General features: G+C 48.4%; 1 pseudogene; it reads right to left on the bottom strand.

Moving 5' to 3' along the window:
- Positions 1-866: 866 nt before the first annotated feature.
- On the bottom strand, positions 867-4,937 carry LOC142796432 (uncharacterized; annotated as a pseudogene).
- Positions 4,938-21,533: the final 16,596 nt, after the last annotated feature.

The raw sequence follows: 21,533 nt of genomic DNA, 5'->3' as shown, positions 1-21,533 counted from the left end.
CAGAAGATGTGGTTGTGTCCAGTCATGACATGCTTTTGGTTACCACAGACTAAATTTTAAGTAATCTAGTCTAAAAAAATGCTCACAAAGGGATTGAGTGGTGCTAGCATGTACATTATAACTTATTTGGATGAGATAAGAATTTAATTCGCAGCATTGCAATGTGGCCCACAATCATAGCTTTTCTCCCCCCCCCCCCTCCCACTTTAGGCATGTTTCGTTGCCTTTTTTGAGGCCGTAGCACTTCTGTGTATCGCTGTGTATCACATGTTAAAACATGTGGAGCTGTCCACCTTGAATGGCTTGAAAGGCGCACTCGCTGCGTGCGGAGTATTTCTCTATTTCAGAAAAAAAAGTGCAGGAACACAAAAGTACAAGTCCCTTGCGACTCTGTAGCATGTGGTTAAGAAAACTGCTACGTTGTGTTTGCGTCTCTTTCTGCAATATCACTCAAACTGATGCATTACAAAGCATCACTATGCCTGAAAAATGGTGTTTTTCTGAACTTTCATCGGCGAGATTTTAAATTATTCAAGATTAAATCGAGCGAGTGTGAGCTCACGTACAATATCTATATTCTCTTAGACGTATCCAAAACTTTTAAGGGCTCACTAAGTTCTGTATGAATACAAGCAACTGGATGCTGCAAGTATGTACTAAGATTCATTAAATAAACACTGCTTAAAAAACCTTGGATGGGAGTCTAATAATAATAGGTATGGCATGCAATCTTTCATCTTTACCCAAAATATGATGCATGAGATTTTTCATTTCCTTATTGTGGTCTCCACAACTTGTGCTGTGGCAATGTGAAGTCTAGTGAAAAAAGTGAATCTGAAAAAATTCTTGCACGAAATCAGCCTGTGTATGTTTGGTTCACAATAAAGCAGCCAATGTTTTTATTTCCACATGTCCGCAAAAGGAAAATTTTTTGTCTCAAGGTATTATGTTGCGTTGCCTTCTCTGCGTTTAGATTTTGGTGCACGTTAAGATGCCCAGGCAGCCAAGACAATTTGCAACCATCCATTACAGGGCACAGTATTGCCCAGATGCACAAATGGCAAGTAAAGCTCGGAGCGTTATTTTTTTAGTATTGAAAAATCCTCTGGCACGATGGTAGCACCGAGTTACCTCTTGGCTAGGGTGTGCAGGTATTGTGCACGCCTCATAGGTTAGGTGTAGCTTTGGCGCACTAATCAGCCGAAATCTGGAAGCTTCACTGATTACCGCCTGGCAAGATGGGGCAGCATTTGCTCAAAGAAGAAGGCATCAAGCTTTTTGCGCATATCCTCCCACTCGTTCCTGTCGAACCAAATGCGCTCAATGCCAATCCACTTTTCCGAACACACGACAAAATCGCCCCACAAGCAGCCAGTGAGGGCCATCTGCCCAAGCACCTGAGCATAATACTCATGGTCTCTGTCCAGCTGCGGTTCACCATTTTCCCCGAACACCAAGGAAAACTTTCTTTTCTTCGCTTCCTCTGGCTCAGAGTCTTTCAGAGAATGGGGGCACTTGACCTCCAACACACCATATGAAAGTTCTTCCGGGTCGTACACGAGTCCGTCTGGTGTTGCACCCAACCAAGGGCACACAGGGTCTACCACAAGGCCGCAATGCTGCACTGACACATTGTGCCCGTAGCTGTTCATGACAGCTATATACCTATCTTTGGCCATGTTCTCATTCCTTATGCCATATTGCACCGGACGGACGTGCGTGAGGTCCTTCGGCTCAATGAGGTTACGGAGGCCCTTCTCCGTCCATGCCTGCCGCCTGACGACGTGGCCGAAAGTTGACGCTGTCAGTCGATTGGCCCGTGCCTGTCGCCAGCGTTCACTGAGCCGCTGCTGCCTTGAGTTCAGCTTGAGGTCCCGAGCTTCTTCTTGTGACAGCTGGATCTCCTGCACAATGTGGAAGTAAATATAGCATGAGAAAGCGCTAGAAACTTTTAACGGCTCAGAGCTTGCATACACTGTACTTTGACTACTAGCAAGACCCAATCAGCTTTCCTGCAGCCTAGCTGGTATGCCAATGTTTGTTTTCGGTACCGTGCTGCACTAAGATTAATAGCCAGTCATCAAAAGACAGATTTAGGAGCCACTTTTAGGAGAGTCAATGTCATGAATGGCAGAACAGCAGCAGCAATGAAATTGTGCTTTTTAATAAGAACAGGCAAGAGAGGAGCACAGTTCCCGGTTTTTTAAGCAAAGCTTGGATAGCTAGGGTTCCATATATTTTTTGCATTTGGATATAGAAGCTCATGAGGCTGCAAATGTTTTCAAAGCGCAATACAATAAAAAGAAGTCCACACGTGTGTCCCCTCATGTTTAAAATGGCATATGCAGTGGATGGTGACCGCGCACATAAAAAAAAACAACGGGGTGTTTGTCGTCCTCGCAAAAGTAGCTAGAGATTTGGGCTTGAGAGTGGCACACACCCCAACCGAGGCATCGGTGTTTGCACCACAGAATGAATGCGCACCTGAGTCGGGCTCCACCACCTGCCGCCGCAGCGTTAGCGCCCGGTCATCCCTATTCTAAAACTCTATTGTTATAATGCAGGTTTGACAAAATCAGAGGACATGCAATCGACAGTGGCCCCAAGTTCGATTAAGTGTAAGTCTTGGTTTACATTACACTGATGCATTGAAATGAATCAAAATACGGATATTGGGTGGTAAAGCTAGCAAATAGCAAATGTTAGCCTGTAGAAGCACATATGAGTGAGACTGTTTAATAACCACACAGCTTAACATCCTTCAAAGCGTAGAACATAAAGCAATGATCTGCACTGATAAAATAAAGCACAGCATTAGTGCTGGGTTTGCCTGTAGTTTAAAATTGCTTAACCACTATCATCACTGGGGCCATTGTCTTGGCATTTGTAACATTTGGTGGAAGCAAATAGGGCATTCATAATTTTCTCGCTTTCTCTTTTTACAGAGGAGTGCATAAGAATATTTCTAGGCTGCATGTGCTCTACATCTAGGTCCACCTAATCAGTTAAAAGCATGAATGGTACACACTCCACCAGTGCAGAGAGAAGTATCTTTTCTATACTGCACTTACAGTCAACACCCTCCATTCTTCAGCCGTGAATCTGCCGGGCAAGGGTGGCTGTGAGGCTCCGTCACTAAACAGAGTCAAAGCTGGCACTGGTGTCACGGTGGCTGCCCCTTGCGAAATGCTGGGTGACATCCACGTAGTGAAGCCTGCAGGGAGTTTTGCCTGCTGGTACGACAGTGCAGACCCCGCAGGCGCAGGCCCAAGCTTTGTGTCCACTGACGGCCCCCCAGCAGCAAGGAGAATGGCAGCAAAGTCGAAGGTCCCGAGGCTCTGGAGGTCCTCTCCCAGGCTATGGATCGCTTCAAGGTGTTGCTGCTCCTTTTGCTCCTCAGCCCGCGCATCAAAAAGTCGCAGGGGCATTGGCATGCCCATGCCACCCTCACGTGGACTCCGCCAGTTCACGTTCTGCACGGCCATAGGCCTGATGCCTTGTCGTCAGGGGCGCCTCCATTGCTGCGGCAACTCGGTGCATGAAAGCTCTGGTGGTGCCTCTTTGAAGCCCTTCTGCTTCAGCAGAACAAGGAGGCGCAGAGCCGCAAGAATGTGGCTGCAGGTACCACCAGCCCCAGCGGGGCACTCACAACTAGAATCTGCCACTGCTCCACTGTCGCTTTTCAAAGCCAAGCTGACTTTGTACGGCCGCCCACTCTTCTTCTGGCTTCGGTAGCACGTGGCACGTGCATAGACAATCCCGAGACTGTAAGAGCAACAACAACAACAACAAAAAAGAACTTTGTAAGCTGCACACAGTCAAGTTTGTCATCTTTTTACCGAGTGCCATATCACAAGTACGAATAAAGCTGTCGTGGCACTTGCCATGACAGCTTTATGCAAAGCAACAAGGTTATGCAACCTACTCTCCACAAAGTAATGACTATGTCATTCGGGAAAACCCCTGCGCAGCTGACGTTACAGTGCAATAATACAAAACCTGCATGAAGTGCTTCGATGTGAACAACCTCTAGTGGAACATAAAAAAACACTGCTTTTTATTGACGAGTTGGAAAACCACATGCCAATGCTGCTGAAAAATCTCCAAACCAACATGCACCGAATGAATCAGGTTTTTAAGGAGTCCCACTGTTAACTTACGTTGACACTTGCGGTGGATCAGTTCCGTTCTTTCTAGCTGTCCTTGTAGACCCGTTTAGTCTAAATGTTTAGTGAACAAACTAGCGTACGTCATGTTTTATACAAAGCAGCGTGCGCACTCGTAAAGGCAGCACATTAATATTAGACCAGTAATGCATACGTGCGGGCGCGAAATTTTTTTACGCAAAAAACTGTTTTCATAGTACGAGCGATGTCCTTCAAGGCATGCACACTGCACCACCGGAAACGCTGCGAAGTTCCTGCGCGACCACGCCTGCTGATCGGACGTGCTAAAAATAAATGCCAAACCATAGCCTCCTCTTGCCAAGCCATAATGACAAGTTATCCAAGCACGTGAGCACGCGTAGTGAAAGAAACACGCAGTGACATGACCGACCTCGCCGAGAACGCCCGCACGACGTTAACATCGGCGGCACTATTTGTACGTTGCTCCAAAAGGAAAAGCGCTGCATGCTTTCAGGAGGTTACACAAAACGTCGCTTACCTACCTTGTGTCACAGGCGTTGGTCACAACTGATGACGGCAAGGTGTACGCTTCCACGGCGAAGGCATAAGATTTTGTTTGCTGCTTGGATGACGTCGGCGCCCGGTTTATTAGGTCCGCTACAGTGTCGTTCGATATATGCGGCAAGTTTTCTAAACAGTTTGTCCACATCACATGTTCGGGCACTGGGAAACGTCTTGCTGCGGCCATCGCAGTAGCTCAGCGCAGTGAAGCGGGTGTTCAGAAGTCGTACGGCCGTACTAGCGAACGCGTTTCCGTCGACCGCTCGCCCACATCAAAATGGCGGCGGGGTCGAAGTGCACAGTGTTGCCAGAGCACAAAGCAATTTCGCATATGGTCTATTGCCGCAGTCACAGAAAATACAACGCCTTGCACGCGCTGCGGTCTTGAAAAACATCAATATGGGAAATGTGCGGCGCAGGGCAAACGCTGCAACAATTGCGGCAGAAGCAATCATTTCGCCCGTGTGTGCCGTCAGCCAAAGCGAACGCCTAGATCGACCACACGCGAAGTAAAGCAGGTCGTTTTGGGAGTTGAAGACGAGTATTTTCTACAAGCCCTAGAAGCGTATGCCATCTCCAGTGAGGACCGCTGGTCGGCGGAATTTGTTATTGCAGGTTCAGCGGTTGAATGCAAAATTGACGCGGGAGCTAACTGCTGTGTCATGTCTGAGGCGACGTTTCGCAAACTAACTACGCAGTCGGCGCAGCCATGCTCGACCACCTTGCGCGCTTTTTTCGGCCACAAGCAAACGGCGTTGAGTAAAATCACGTTACCGACTTCGTACATGGCTCAGACTTGTCAAGTGGAATTTTTCATCGTACACCAGTCCGTGCCGGTAACAGTGAGTGGCAGTGTTGCAGAGCGCTTAAGACTGATATCCCGCGTACGCGCGGTTGGTGCCCAGCCAAGCCAGGACCCAAGTGCCGGTTTTGAAGATGTATTCCAAGGCCTCGGGGAGCTGAAGGGTGTTTCGTACCACATCGAGCTCAAGCCAGGCGCACGAGGCAGCATCAAGCCAGCTCAGCAAGTTGCGGTTGCTCTTCAAGAACGCGTGAAACAAGAGCTCGATAAAATAAAGCGTGACCTCGTCACTGCAAAGGTAACTGAAAATACTGCCTGGGTAAGCCACATGGTTGTAATAGTTAGGAATGACAAAGTGCGCATTTGTTTAGATCCTTCGGACTTAAACAAGGCCATACTGAGGGAGCACTATCATATGCCGACATTAGAAGATGTAGTTCCGCGCCTGCATGGGGCAAAGTACTTTTCAACGCTAGATGCATCTTCAGGATTTTGGCAAATTAAGCTAGACGAAAAAAGTTCATTATGTACCATGAGCACTCCCTACGGCCGCTACAAATTTCTGCGCATGCCCGTCAGGATTGCCTCGGCTCCAGAAGTCTTTCAGCGGGCAAGGCACCAGGTAGTTGAAGGCCTGAGTGGTGTCGCCATTGTAATGAATGACATTCTCGTATGGGGAAACTGTCAAGAAGAGCATGACAAAACTCTAGCAGTTTTGTTCGCAAGCTGCAGAGAGCACAACCTAAAACTGAATAAAAAAAGTGTCATTTTTTGCAGCTGCAAGTCCGATACGTGGGTCATATCCTGACGCAAGAAGGACTTTGCCTGGATCCCGGGAGAGTAGACGACATCTCGCAAGTGCCACCACCACAAAACTGTAAGGAACTGCAGGTTTTTCTCGGGATGATGAACTTTGTGGCGCGTTTCATCCCCAACATGTCTTCACTATCTGCACCCCTTCGGGAGCTATTGAAGAACAAGGCCTGGGTCTGGACACAAGAGACCCAAGAAAGCTTCAATACACTTCGCGCTTGCCTAACAGAAGCACCTGTTCTCGCCTATTTTGCGAAAGGTGTTCCCTTGACGTTGTCCGTGGATGCAAGCCAGAAAGGGGTAGGGGCAGTTATTTTGCAAAATAGACACCCAATCGCCTACTCGTCGCGTTCGCTTACCGAAGCACAAAAGAAATACGCCCAAATCGAGAAAGAGCTGCTAGCCATTGTTCACGGGTGCACAAGGTTTGAAGACTACAACCTAGGGCAGCCAGAGGTAATTGTCGAATCCGATCACCGCCCCCTAGAGTCAATATTTAGGAAACCACTATGTGAGTGCCCGTTATGATTGCAGCGTATGAGACTCTCCTTTCAGAGGTTTCCTATAAAAATGATTTACAAACCAGGAAAAGAACTGTTCCTAGCGTATGCACTCTCGCGTTTTCCTGACCAGAAGGAGCTGAAAGAAGAATCACTGGATTTTCATGTGCACGCTTCCTTCTCTTCCAGTCTCTGATCGGCAACTGCAGGAAATCTGGGAAGAAGTACTCAAGGATGCAACAATGACCGAACTTTGCAGCTATTCCAGCACAGATTGGCCTGAGAGCAAGCTTGAGGTGTCTGAAACCGCACGAGCGTATTGGAACTATCGCGACAAACTTCACGTCGAAGATGGCCTTCTCCTAAGAAGCAAAAAGTTGGTCATTCCGCCGACAAAAAGGCAAGAAGTACTTCGTTTGCTTCACGCGGCACACAGGGGTGAAGAAAAGATGAAGGCAAGAGCCGAAGCGGTTATGTACTGGCTGGGCATTTCGGCGGATATTGCAGCTCTAGCGAAGGCATGTCAACTTTGTCAAAAGTACAAGAGCAGGAACGCCAAACTACCAATGCTTAGTCCCGACATACCTACTTTGCCGTGGCAAGTAGTCGGAATCGACCTTTTCTACCACGTAGGCGACGAGTACCTCGTTGTGGTAGATTTCTATTCTTTCTTTTTCGAGATGAAGCAGATGCATCGAACTACGGCAGAAGCAAAGACAAACATGTGCATGCAAATCTTCGCTACGCACGGCATACCAGCAAAGATATGCAGCGATAATGGTCCCCCGTTCAATAGCGCATGCTTCCGTATTTTTTCAACGCAGCTGGGCATCACCCAGGTGACTTCCAGCCCGCATTACCCTCGCGGCAACGGCATGGCTGAAAGGGCCGTCCAAGAAGCAAAGAAACTACTGAAGAAGTGCCGGTTTGGAACACTGGAGTTCTACAGTGGCCTGCTTGAATGGAGAAACATGCCAAGGGATGACCGCCTAAAGTCACCCGTCCAACGACTCATGGGTCGACAGACGAGGACCAAGCCGCCCGTACTAGACTGCCACCTAGAACCCCAAACCACGCTGACCGGTTGTCTGAAAGCAACTCGGCAAAATAAGGCGAAAACAATGCGTCTTCTACAACAGATCAACACGGAATCTACCGAAAGTGTACAGTGGGTCCACAGTATCGGTTTACGATACAACAAACAAGACCTAGACACCAGCAGTCGTCATGGGCCCGGCAAGTACACCACACTCTTATATTGTTGCTACTGAGAACGGCCAGAATCTACGACGCACGAGAGAACACCTCAGGTACACAAACGGGCAGGTTTTCTCACAGCAGCCAGAAAGCGCGACAGCGACCGCGCGTTCCAGCCAGCAGCCGTGCACCACCGAGCAGCAAGCACCTCAAGAAGCACTGCGTCGAAGCACAAGACTGCGAAGATCGCCACAACGCTATCCTCTCCCAAAGCGCCCAACAGAAACTGTTCCGCGGATGTAGTGCAAATTGAACTTTGAATTGTTTCTTCAATGTGCCTTCGTTTAGACATTTTGTGTTCTGTTTCTTCTTTTTTACCAAGGGAACGAAGATATGACCAGGTACAACGTCATCAAGCATTGCAGTGACTACGCATGCGCAAGCCTGCCCTGCCTTTGTACAAATACACCGGCATGATGCAATAAAGGGCTTTTTTCGTTTCCAGCTGCACGACTGTCCACACTTTGATCACATGACTTTATGCCACGTGACCTGAGGATCGTTCTCCTGCATTTACCGCCTCGCGCGTAGAAGCCGTCCGAGCAGGAGCTTCCCCTGATGATTTGGCTTTCCCGCAACGCATGTCAAAAAAAGCACTACGAAATGTTGGGGCTGTTATCACCCCAAATACTGCTCAAGTTTTGTATGACATCGTACAAATGGCATCTAGTAACTTTGGGTGAATGTTCTCAAAGCCTGTAATAATTGCCGGGAATGTTAGAGTAAGAGCACCTTGGCGACAACTTCCTCTGACCAGTAGTGGTAAGGGGTGCACAAGAGGTAGTTACAACCTAGTTGCAATGAAGCGAGACTTTGTCGCAAATGCAGGACGCCCTAGTGAACGTGGAAGGATATACAATGTACGGGACCCTAGAAAAGTTAACTCCCTAATGGAGAGACGACCTCACTACGGACAAGACGATCACTATATCTGCAACTCATGAGCGCTACGGTGTCGGGAAGCAGTTCGACCGAGGAGGACACCTCCACGCAGTGATAACGGTGTTACTCCCAGAGGAGCAGCCTACGGAGAGAACAGTAGGGAACCAGCAACAAGAACTGTGGAGAAAAAAGATCAAGCAAGTTCGAAAAAAAAGAGGTTCAGCCGGTTCAGTTGTCGCAAGGCCCAGCTTCAGCGAAGTAGTGGTGGGGCTGGGAGAGGACATAGCAGCCGGCGTCACAGGTGCAAGTAACCCCCAAGTGCAGGACGCTCCAGCTGAAAAGTCACATGTGATAATCGCCGGGGACTCAAATTTAAATCGATGCACAGAAGCCAACAAAGAGAGGGTAAGAGGTGACAAGAGGGTAGCAGTAGGGGCGTTCCCAGGACGCAAGCTTGAAGCAGTCATGGGGCAAGTGAGCGCAAACCTCTAAACTACAGATGATAGACGAAACCTCGTGATAATTTCAGATGGTTTAAACAATGTCCTAAATGAAGATACAGCAGGACTAGCAACCACACTGGCGAAAGGCGTCGATGACATGCGCACCACTTCTCCTCGGGTACAGGTAGTGATATGCACAATACCGGTGGTACCGGTGCGTGATAGCAACCTACAAAGAGCGGTTGTCAACGCAAACCAAGAGATATGGCGGATGAGCCGAGAAAAAAGGCTTTGAGGTGGTGGAAATAAACAGAGAGGTGCATAGGTGGGGTGGCTTTCAACGAGACAGAATTCACTTCGATGGGCGGCTAGGTCATGAGGTGGGTTGGCAACTTGCAGGACGCGCAGTAGCTTTTTTGGGGGGCAAGCAGGCCCTTCGCGGTGCAGGATAGCTAGTAACGAGGAAAGCAACCAGGGAGACTCTTTGACAGGTGGTATGGACAGGTACGATTCAAAAGTGGCACCAGTATCTAAGATAGGTAGAACCCGAGGCAGAAATAGACGTAGCCATGAGCGCCGAGCAAATTCAGACAGGGTACATTAACATGCAGGTTGATAGGAACAGGCTGAAGTGGGAAGAGATAGAAGAACAGCTAAGGGAAGAGAGGCCCATGGTATACGGTTTTGTAGAAAGACATCTCAGGAACATGGAACAACCTCCTAACAATGCAGACTACGCCTGGGAATATTGGGATAGAACAGAAGGCAGCAGAAAGGGGGGTAGTATTGGGGCATTCATTCATAAAAGTACAGACTGGCAAAGGGTCAAGCAGGAGTGCGAGGAACATTTATGGCTGAAAGGAAAAGTGGCAGGGCAAATGACACTTCTTGGTTTCGTGTACTTGTGGACGGGAGCAAAGGCCAGAGAGGAAAACCAGGCAATGGTAGAGTGTATATCAAATGACATTCCGGAGTTAGGAGGAGAGTGCGAGATAATTATACTAGGAGATATGAATGCGCACATAGAAGATATAGATGGGTATACCAACCCGACAGGCAAAATATTCATGGATATGTGTGAAAGGCTTGATTTGATCATTTGCAACAGTACCGAGAAGTGTGAAGAGCAAATAACATGGGAGGTAGGATGGCTGCAGTCGACGATAGATTACGCACTGATGTCACATAGGATGTATGATAAGCTCAGGGGAATGCTCATAGATGAAGGTGGCTCCAGAAGTCTGGGTAGTGATCACAAACGTATCAGGCTAAGTTTTGGAAACGTAGAGAGAAAGAAACATAAAAAAAGGAAGGCAGGGAGGTTAACTAGATGCTAGTTTCCGGTATGCTACCCTACAAGTTTTGGAAGAGCAGTGAAAGTGGGAAGGAGACAAGATGAGCAACTACAGGAAAATTTTTATTCAGAAAGGCAAATTGAAATAGCCACTAAACAAATTGAGAAAGTAATCACTGAGGATAATAAAACAGTGTGGACATACACGATTCTAATTAGACTGTTTGAGCTAGAGCTTGCAAAGGTACGTGACAAGTCACCCCGGAAAAGAAGACACAAACCCAAAACTTGGTGGGATAAGGAAATTAAGAGAGCCATAGCAAAACGTCAGAAAGCCTCTAGGGAACACAGACATGCTAAGCAGTGGGGTGAACCGGCAGATGATGTTGAAAGAAAATGGGAAATCTTTCTAAGCTGTAGAAGGGCTGCATCCCTTCTGATCAATGAAAAGATTAGAAGAAAGGGAGCTCAGTGGCTGGCGGAAGTACATAAAAAAGATAGAAAGGCAGATGCGAAATTTTGGAACCATGTAAACTCCCTAAGAACTGAGACGAGCCTAGAGCAGAGTTTTATAACTACAGCTCAAGGTGCTAAGCTAGAAGGAGGCGAAGCTATTGAATATCTAAGAACAAGGGTGACAGAAAAGTTTCAACAAAAAAGTACTTTATGCACCACAATAGACAAGGACGAATCAAGTGGTGCAATGGCTCCATTTTCACAACGAGAGTGGGAAAGGACTGAGGAAAGGGTTCCTAGTAGTACATCAACAGGCCCAGATGGCATTCCAATTAGGCTGATAAAGACATTAGGTCTGAAGTCTAAGCAAGCTTATAGAGAGGCAGTGAACAAAATAATAATTGATGGAGAAGTTCCCGATGGATGGAAACTTAGCAGGCTGAGCATGATCTATAAAGGAAAGGGGGACGAAGCTGACATAAACAACTACCGTCCTATAACAGTGAAATCAGTGGTCTACAGGCTGGCCATGCAGATTATAAAGGAAAGACTGCAGGCATGGAAAGAGGTTGAGGGGGTGCTGGGGGAACTGCAGAATGGGTTTCGGAAACACAGGAGGTTGGAAGAATATCTGTTCTCCCTGACGCAGTGCATCGAAATAGCAGGAAAGGAACTCAGGCTCCTGTGGCTAGCATTTTTGGATATCAAGGGAGCGTACGATAGCGTGATTCAAGAGAAATTGTGGGGAATACTGGACACACTAGGCGTGGAAGATGTAGTCTCTAATCTTTTAAAGGGTATCTATAAAGGTAACAAGGTAGTTATAAAAAGGGAAAAGCAGGTATCCAAGTCTGTAGAAGTAAAACGGGGGCCTAGGCAGGGGTGTCCTCAGTCACCCTTATTATTCATGATGTACCTACAAGAATTAGAGGCCAGATTAGAGAAAAAAGGACTGGGCGTCAACCTCTCTTTCGTCCAACAAGGAAAACTTATTGAGCAGGCACTACCAGCATTGATGTACGCAGATGTTATAATGCTAATGGCCGACAACAAGGAAGATGTGCAGGGATCGGTGGACATCTGCGGTGATGAGGGAGATAGGTTAGATTTCAGATTCAGTAAGGAAAAACCAGCAGTCCTGATTTTTAATGACAACGAAGGTAGTGAGCTTAGAATACAGGAAGTCACGCTAGGGATAACAGATAAATACAAATATCTGGGCGTATGGATAAGCAATGGGGCCGAGTACCTAAGACAACACGAAACATACTTGACGACTAAAGGTAACAGGAATGCAGCGGTAATGAAAAACCGTGGAAGTACACTAGGTATGATGTGAGAGGAATATGAAAAGGGGTGATGGTTCCTGGTCTGACGTTCGGCAATGCAGTCTTGTGCATGAGATCAGAAGTTAAAGCAAGATTAGAAATTAAGCAACGTGGAATAGGTAGGCTTGCTTTAGGAGCTCACGGGAATATACCAAATCAGGGAGTACAAGGTGGTATGGGATGGACATCATTTGAGGGCAGGAAAGCAAGCAGCAAGATAAAATTTGAGAAGCGATTGAGAGAAATGGGGGAAGAGCATTGGGCTAGGAAGGTTTTCAGCTACTTGTACATGAAGAATGTCGATACAAAATGAAGGAAGCGAACCAGAAAATTGACTGGTAAATACTTACAAAACAGCAGGGGGCCAAACCAAAAAGAATTATCGGTTAAGAATAAGGTGAAGGAAGCTGAGACCGACATGTGGAGAATTGGCATGATTAAAAAGTCCGCACTAGAGATCTATCGAACATTTAAGCAGGAAATTGCCAAGGAAAGGCTCTATGATAATACTCGGGGTAGTTCTCTACTGTTTGAGGCCAGGACGGGAGTATTGCGAATCAAGATATATCGGGCCAAATACGAAGGGGTAGACACCGTATGCAGTGCGTGTAGAGAGGAAGAAGAAACTGCCGAACACTTGATAATGTTCTGTAAAGGGCTTCACCTTGTAGTTCAGGTTGATGGCGCAGAGTTTTTCAAAGCACTGGGGTTTAGGGACCGGGAGGGCAAAATAGACTTTAAGTGGGTAGACTTAACTAGAAGGAGGTTATCTGATTGGTGGCTAAAGTCAAGGCACGAGTGAAAATAAACTCTTCACTGCAAAGTACGAATCCTCAAACTCACTTTTTTAAGAAAAAAAATAAATATAGTTTTTTGTTCATTAGGTATTACGGCTTGGTGGCGCTGGCAACCGCCCGATCCAAAGGGTACAGCCATATCCATCCATACAGAAAAATAACAATTGGAAACGAATGTATGAGTATCCTTATACACATGCTTTTGAGAAAAAAAGAGGCAAGCGACGTTATTCTAACAAATTTCAAATTGAGCAGAAAATCCGTTTACCGCAAGTGAAAAAAAAAAGAGAAAAGCACATAAAACATCTCAGCTAGGCAAGGAAACCTATTACTATTGAAGGTGTGACTGAAGTTGTGATACTATACAGCTACTTTATTGTAAAGCAGCTTGCTGCCCAGCCGGAACTGCTACTAATGCCCGAATAACAAGGAAAAAACAAAAACAAAAGATGCGCTCGGGCGACGCTACATCAAGCAATTACCAAGGCCACCACATGAAAAAGAAGGTTAGCGGTCATGCCAGTGCACTGAAACGCTTTGAAGTGGTCGGTTCATGTTACGTTCAATCGTTATTCCGTGAACGTAAGTGAGACAGACGGAAAACAGTGTGCGTTTGTGTATGTGCGTATACGCGAGTGTTTACACTTGAGTGAAACGACGCCGGTTTCAATCTGCCAGCTGTCACTGGGGCACCTTTCCTCGTGTCGTGTGAACGATGGCAACAGTGTGGCGATCATAGGTGAAATACGCCGTCCACGTTTGTGCTTATTGCTCTTACATGCGAAGCATTTCTTAGCGAACCTCGGCGACAGTGAGCGTATCTATCTATCTATCTATCTATCTATCTATCTATCTATCTATCTATCTATCTATCTATCTATCTATCTATCTATCTATCTATCTATCTATCTATCTATCTATCTATCTATCTATCTATCTATCTATCTATCTATCTATCTATCTATCTATCTATCTATCTATCTATCTATCTATCTATCTATCTATCTATCTATCTATCTATCTATCTATCTATCTATCTATCTATCTATCTATCTATCTATCTATCTATCTATCTATCTATCTATCTATCTATCTATCTATCTATCTATCTATCTATCTAGCCGCCTACGACTTTTAGCTTTCCTAGCCATTTAGATTGTGGTATCGATACCAAACTTGGTATGGCGTAACATGACTGTATGAAGAACATATTTAACTAGTTATAACATGAAAATCATGATATGTATGTCATTATTGTCATGATTTACATTTCATGGTCCTGCAGCTCTTGCGGTGGTTTCGTTCACATGGCATGTCGCAAAACTGGTATAATATGACACAATAATATATTGTGTCATATAATACAATACAATACACAATAATAAGTATAATATTGCATGTCCAACACAAGCGACCGACCCTCACATGAAAATCGTAACATGCGTGTCATGTAAGAACATAACTACATGCCACGCTCATGATGCGCTCGCGGCTTTTTCGCTAGCGTCACATACCAAATTCAGTATTACGGCACGTGAATGGTTGACGAAGGTATGTGACTGGTGCAAAAATGATAATCATTAGAGGCGTGTCATGTAACAAGATGACTACATGCCACACTCATGATGCGCTGGCGCCCGTTTCGCTAGTTTCACTTATACCAAAATTGGTATTACTTCACGTGAATGGATGGCGAAGGTTTGATACTGGTGCAAATATAATAAACATGAGATGCATGTCATGTAATAGCACGACTCAGTCAGTCAGTCAATGAACTTTATTTACAAATTGTCCTGAGGAGCCGATTCCCCTCAAGAGGAAGGGTCGGCTGCGGGCCGCACCCACGTGGGGACAGGAAGAGCGAGCCCCTCCGCCAAATTGCGGGCCCTCTGGACAGCCCGGATTTGGACCTCTCGGTCCGAGCTGGTAATTGCCGTCCTCCAGGCAGCTTCTGTGCTGAGAGGCTCGCCATCGCGCAGCGCCGCGCATTGCCAGAGCATGTGGGGTAACGTGCAACGTCTCTCTTCGCAATGAAGGCATTGCGGCTTTATGCTGTCGATAAACTTGCTGTACACTAAAGGCGACGGGTAAGTACCCGTTTGCAGCATTCTTAAAGTGACTGACTGGGCCCTAGAGAGTTGCGGGTGCGGGAGCGGAAAGCTACGCCTGGCCAATCGATAATTTTTGCAAATTTCGTTAAAGGTGAGGAGCGAATCAAGCTGCCGGATGCCATCCCCAAAATTAGATGCCGATTGCCCGTCACGGTGGGACAGTTCGCGTGCTCGGGCATGGACAAGCTCATTGGCATTGGGGATAACAGGGTGGACATCCTTGCCCATGTGGGCAGGAAACCAGGTGATGTGGCCGTCGATTTCCGTGCAATGTGGTCTTTTGGTAAGAAGATGGGCCGCCTGCTCACAGACTGACCCGGTCATGAACGCTCGTGCAGCAGCTCGAGAATCAGTGAAAATGCGCGTGTGCATGGGAATCGCCACGGCCATTGCTATAGCAGCCTGCTCTGCCCTAGCCGGCGTGGTATCTCGAAGAGATGCTGCTGTGAGGATTTTACCGTGAAGGTCAGTGACCACAGCCACGAAATTGGATGTGCCGGGATACTGTGCTGCGTCAACGAACGCCACAAGTTCAGGGGTGGCAGCGGCGGAACTGAGGAGCGACCTAGCCCTAGCGGCCCGGCGGCCGACATTGTAGAGAGGGTGAACATTTCTAGGAATTGGTGAGACCGTAATCTGCTCCCTCAATTTGGGTGGAAGCTGTATCTTTTTGTCTGCTACCATAGTTGGTTCGCAGCCCAGAAACTCCAGGATGCGTCTCCCAGCTTTGGAAGAGGACAGTCGTGCAGCTTGTGCTGTTTGTTGCGCTTCTACAATCTCACTAAATGTATTATGCATACCAAGAGCCTTGAGCTTTTCCTCATTGGTGTTGTTTGGAAGGCCCAAGACCCTCTTAATGCACTTTCGAATAATCGCATCCAGTTTCCCTTGTTCTTTCCTTTCCCACCTATGCGCTGCGGCAATGTAATTAATGTGACTCATAAGAAAGGCATGGAAAAGCCTCATGAGGTTGGCCTCACAAAGCCCTCCACGCCTGTTAGACACCCGAAGTATAAGCTTGACCATGCTCTCCGCCTTTGCCGCAATACGAGTCAGAGTATGAGAGTTACTTCCGCGCTCCTCCAGGAACATGCCTAATATCCGAATTTTATCGACACGGGGGATGGCCTGCCCTGACCGTGTGTGAATTTCGATCCTGATCTCTTCCGGCGGAAATGGAATAGTGGTGAACTTGCGTTTCTCCGGCTGTGTGTACAGGAGGAGCTCCGACTTGGCGGTCGACAAATGTAGCCCCGTGCTATCCAAAAACTCCTCCGTGCACCTGAGGGCCTGCTGGAGGGACTCCTCAACGTCTCCATCCCTACCCCCAGTGCACCATATAGTAATATCGTCCGCATACAGCGCATGTCCGATGCGGTCGATACGAGAGAGTTCGAGCGAGAGTTTCCTCATCGCGATATTAAAAATTAGCGGCGAAATGACCGATCCTTGAGGGGTTCCCCTAGGTCCAAGGTGAAATTCCTTGGAGCAGAGGTCCCCGAGCCGAATGGTGGCAACGCGATCCCTGAGAAAAGAGCGGACGAACCCGTAAAAGCGGGCCCCCAATCCCAACTCAGAGATCGAATCCAGTATGTGAGGATGTGAGATATTATCGAAAGCTTTCTCCAGATCGAGTGCAAGAATCCCTCGGACATCTCTGGTGTCTATGTCGAGAATTTGATGTTTAATTATTTTCATAACGTCCTGCGTAGAGAGCGCGGGATGAAAGCCAATGAGATTGAAAGGGAAGAGCTCGTTTTGTTCAATGTGATGGGAGATTCGGTTAAGGATTGCATGTTCCGCGACCTTACCCACGCAAGACGTGAGCGAGATTGGTCGGAGCGTGCCGAGCCCGAGAGGTTTACCAGGCTTGGGAATGAGGACGACAGAGGCCGTTCGCCACTCCTTCGGCACCTGCCCCGACTCACAAACCCGGTTGACCTCGTCAGTTAGAAGCTCAATGGATCTATCGTCCAGATTTTTAAGTAGCCTGTTAGTGATACCATCCGGCCCGGGAGCCGATTTTCCATTGAGATCAAAAAGGACCGCCCTGATCTCTGCCGTGTTGAAGGGGGAGTCCAGCTCCGCATCCTCCAGACCAGAGAAATGCGGGTAGTCTGCATCCGTGGTAGCCCCCAGGGGGAGGTACCTATCCGCCAGCTGTTGTAAGATTTGATCATTGGAGAGCCCAGCAGACCTCTCCTTGTGAATGAGCCGATCAACAGTGTGTTTCTGATTAGCTTTAGTTTGCTTATCTCCCAGGAGGTGCTTGAGAATGTTCCATTTCGCCCCTGACCGCATCTGCCCATCGACAGCGTTACAGACCTCATCCCATTGTTGTCTGGCCAGGGTTTGGCTGTACGATTCAATCTCCTGTTTGAGCAGAGCAATTTTCTTTCTGAGCCGCCTGTTGAGTCGCTGCGTACGCCATCTGTTAATTAAGGAGTTTTTGGCTTCAAGGAGCCTCGCTAGGCGGCTGTCCATGCGCTCCGTTTTAAGATCCGTCTCCACCACCTTAGTGGCATCTTTAACATCTGCCTTAAGACGCTCAAGTAGCTGGCCAAGGTCATCGTACTCTTTTTCATCGCTTTGTATGAGTTCCCGAAAGGCATCCCAATCAACAATTTTGAAAACCCGCGGCGGCGGTGCTTTAACATCGAGGGAGATAGACGCTATAAAATGGTCGCTCCCCAAGTTCTCATGCAAGTTCTGCCAGAAAGGGCACTCGACGTTCCTGACAAAAGCCAGGTCCGGCGTGGTGTCCCTTGCCACAGAATTGCCGAGACGTGTGGGAAAGTTGTGATCAGTAACTAGTAACATATTAAGATTGGTAGTATGCTGCAGAAGCGCCCGCCCCTTAGCCGTATTATTGATATAGCCCCATGTCTGATGTTGCGCATTGAAGTCGCCAGCAACTGTCAACGGAGCCGAGCCCGCGATTTTGAAGGCTAGAAGCGCATTAAAAGTCTCCCGAGTATCAGATGGTGAGCTATAAACGTTGAGAATGAATAGGTGCTCCTTAAGCCGAGAGTTTGGGATTAACTCAATGAGTATGTGTTCCACCTTTAGGTCTGGACGTACATCGCGAACCTCAAAGGAGAACTCTTTGGATATGAGGGTGGCGACCCCGCGTTTTCCTTCCCCCCAGCAGGCCACGGAGCGATAACCCCGGAGGGCCACCTCTCCTTTAAGGGTCTCCTGGAGGAGTATTACGGCTGGCTTATTCTCCTGTGAGCTGACGAACTGCTGCAAGACTGCCTTCTTCCTGTGGAAGCTCGCGCAATTCCATTGCCAAATGACAAATGTTTTATTTAACTTCGCCATGATTGCTACTTAGGTTTTGCTCCACCACCACCACCCTTGCAGAATGGATGACAGAGCTGACACCAGCGATGGCCTCCTTAATTTCATGGACCACCCCAATAATTTCCTGTTTAAAGTCACTGAACTCCTTCTCGATATCTACCGGAGGGTCAGCAGCTTTTCGCTTACCGCCTCTAGGTTGTGCCTCGGCCTGCTGCACTTTCATCGCCCCTTCCGGCGTGCGTTCGGCTGCCTAAGCTCCTCAACTAATGCTTTAATCTCCTGAAGCTCACTCCTCAGAGTTGCATTCTCACGCTCTAGCTGCTGTATTCTAGCCGTAGCTTGCTCTGGCAACTGGCGCTGCACGATAGTGCGAGACTCACGTTTTGGGCCCACTCGTTCAGCCCAGGTAGGTTCCTGCTGAATCCGGGCACAGGAGGCAGACTTATCCCTCGAGCGAGAGCGGTGACCCGCACCCCGCCCAGGGTTATCAAGGCCACCCCCCTGGTTGAACCCAAGCCCGGGAGCTTGCTGTGGCACGATCTCCGCGCGCTGCTTGTTTGCTTTTCTCCGTCGTCGCCTTCTACGCCGAACGATGTAGGGAACCTGGTACCTGCTTTGACAGGCCCGATCCGCCGTCGGATGCGCTCCTCCACAGATGGAGCACTTCGGCTGGCACGTATGATTCTCAGGGGCGATGAGACCCCACAGTCCGGGCAGGTGATGACTGTAGGAGTGGGACAAACGCCCGAGCGATGTCCCAGCTTTCCGCAGGTTCGACAGGCGTCGATTTGTCGTCGGTAAAGCGTGCACCGGATCAGGTTTGTCCCACACATGACGTAGTTTGGAACATTCAAACCGTCAAACAGGACGATCGCCGTGGGCGTTTTCTTGATGCGCCGTACTCCAAGAACCTTCGGATTTCTTGCGTGCACGAAGAGCTCACCAAGCCGGTCATCAGAGAGCTCAGGGTCGATACCGCGAACAACTCCTCTGCACGTATCCCCGGGTGGCGTCACGTAAGTAGAGACTTCATGGAGCGTTTCTCCCACTCGAATTTGCTTCACTTTAGCGTAGGCTTCTGCGTTCCTAGCGTGTGGCGTGCTGATCACAAAAATGTTCTGCATTTCATTGGCACAAACAATATCTTCCTCAGCCTGCGGCGGGCCGAGACAAGCAGCCATCACCAAAGCTTGGGTAACCTTGATTCCACTGACCTTGCGCACATCCATGCCTCCCTTGGGACGTACGACAACCCGGTAGTGATCTTTACGCAATCGCGGCAGGCGCGACGCGGCGATGAGCTTGTTTATCGGCCCCTTCGGGTGCGCTGGACGGGCGGCACGATGACCGGCACTGGGGCCAGGGCTGTCGCCGGGCGTAAAATCCTGACGCTGCTTCTTCCGAGAGTGGGCAACAATCCATCCGGAGGCTTCATCCTCCTGCCTGGAGATTTCTTCGCCGAAGACCATCTCCTCGAGCGGCATCCTCGAAGCGTCTCGCTCGGCAGGCCGAGCTGAGCGCCAACGTGGCACAGGGTGAAACACCCAAATAAAAGTTCGAAAGATTGACCTACCCGCAAAAGTCGGGTATCCACTTGATCCTTGAAAGAAACTGGATCAGATGAGTCAAAAAACCAAGGTCGATCGGCAAATTTGCGGTCAAAAACATTTAAAAAAACAGGAGCCGATGCGAGCGCGTCCGGCTCGCGTCTAGCAAGCGGCGTTCCTCATGGTATACGCTAGCAACTAAAAAACATAGCACGACTACATGCTACGCTCATGATGCGCTCGCGGCCGTTTCGCTAGCTTTACATGTACCAAACTTGGTATTACGCGAAGCGAACGGATGACCTAGGTAAATGACACATCCAAAGATTATAATCACGACATGCGTGTCATGTAACGACATGGCTACATGCCACATTCATGATGCGCTCGCGGCCATTTCGTTAGCTTCACATAGCTTAAATTGGTATTACGTGACGTCAATGGATGACGAAGGTATGTGACTGGTGCAAACATGATAATCATGAGATGCGTGTCATGTGAGAACATGACTACACGCCACAGTCAAGGCGCCAATACATTTCGACGTGACGTGGTGCGCGTGCTCGCCGGCGTTCATTTAGTCGCGTCCCGCCGGCGAGCCACGCCAGGCGCCGGTCCTGCCATATACTCGCAGACGTGCGCCGCGTTGCGTTGCTTTGACGCATGCGCATTTCAGCGCGTCCAGCATCCCTCCGTCACGAAAAGAGGGAGACGCAGTGTTGTCTGGGTAGCGCAGCGGCGCGAATTCGCGCCGGTTGCCATCGGGCCGCGCCGACGGACGCTGGTCGCGCCTGGCGTCAGACTATAGAGTGCTCGCGTTTTGCTAACGTAGCGTCGCTGTGCCCAGCGTGCGTGCGCGTCAACGCTACATTGGAGTATATTGGGCCCTTCATGATGCGCGCGCGACCGTTTTGCTAGCTCCACATATAACGAATTTGGTGTTACGTGACGTCAATGGATGACGAAAGTATATGACTGGTGAAAACATCATAATCCTGACACTGGAGCCATGTAAGAACAAGACAACATAGGACGCTCATGGCATGCTAGCGGGCGTTTTGCTACCTCCACACATATTACATTTGGTATCACGTGACGTGAATAGATGACGAAGGTAAACAACACATCCAAACATGACAATCATGACACGGCATCATTTACCTCCAGCTCGTAACGTTGTGATGATTTCAAAGTGACATAACCATTATTATTCGTGCTTCGCATATCGTTGATTCCCAATGGGATCCGCCAATTTTTGTCGGCTGATTTCCGTCGCCTCGAGCGACATACAAGACACGCGTGAGGCGAC

Source organism: Rhipicephalus microplus, chromosome 2 (assembly GCF_043290135.1).
Source record: "Rhipicephalus microplus isolate Deutch F79 chromosome 2, USDA_Rmic, whole genome shotgun sequence".
In the NCBI taxonomy this organism is placed as follows: domain Eukaryota; kingdom Metazoa; phylum Arthropoda; class Arachnida; order Ixodida; family Ixodidae; genus Rhipicephalus; species Rhipicephalus microplus.
The sequence above is the reverse complement of the archived record's forward strand: the minus strand, read 5'-3'. Positions and strand labels throughout refer to the sequence as shown.